General features: G+C 40.3%; 1 pseudogene; it reads right to left on the bottom strand.

The window, feature by feature from the left end:
• The window catches only part of LOC110338248, a 975-nt pseudogene extending 669 nt beyond the window's left edge, over window positions 1–306 (bottom strand).
• Between the last annotated feature and the right edge of the window lie 315 nt (window positions 307–621).

The raw sequence follows: 621 nt of genomic DNA, 5'->3' as shown, positions 1-621 counted from the left end.
TATCTCCAAAGTACCAGCAGCTCTCGATGGACCTGACCATGCTGAAGGGCATCACAGAGATGCCCACCAAGAAGTCAGCGCTGGCCAGAGAGGCGATGAGAAAATTGGCTGGGGAGTGCAGCTGCTTGAAATGGAGAACTGAAATCACCACCAGGAGGTTCCCACACACTGCCAACACAGTCCCAAAGCCATAGACCATGTACACAGGATGACCCAGAGCCCTGGTGAATAGGGAGTTTTAATGCAGGATTCATTCGTGTTCTCATAGCAGAGCTGCAGGGCTGGTTGGGGAAAGGTGCTGGTCATGATTCTGCTTTTTGAGGCTTGAGGGATTTCTGTCCTGCTAGAAGACAACAGTAATTTTGAGATATAAAAATTAAAGAAATGAACTCCATATTGAAGAATTAATTTTAAATATTACCCAAGATTATAAATCCTTTTTTTCTCTTTTAATTATAAAGAAATGGAGAAATATAAAAACTCAGAAAATCAATTTTCCCATCTATGGTCACACAATTATTCCTATAACTATGTTAAATGTCACTGTTAATCCCAGGGAAATTTAATACTGATTTTCAACTATCCAATTACCTGAGTAATTGAGAGTAGATTCCTTTCTTG

Source organism: Mus pahari, chromosome 21, assembly GCF_900095145.1.
Source record: "Mus pahari chromosome 21, PAHARI_EIJ_v1.1, whole genome shotgun sequence".
Taxonomy (NCBI): domain Eukaryota; kingdom Metazoa; phylum Chordata; class Mammalia; order Rodentia; family Muridae; genus Mus; species Mus pahari.
Note: the sequence above shows the minus strand (reverse complement) of the source record. Positions and strands in the feature narration are given on the sequence as shown.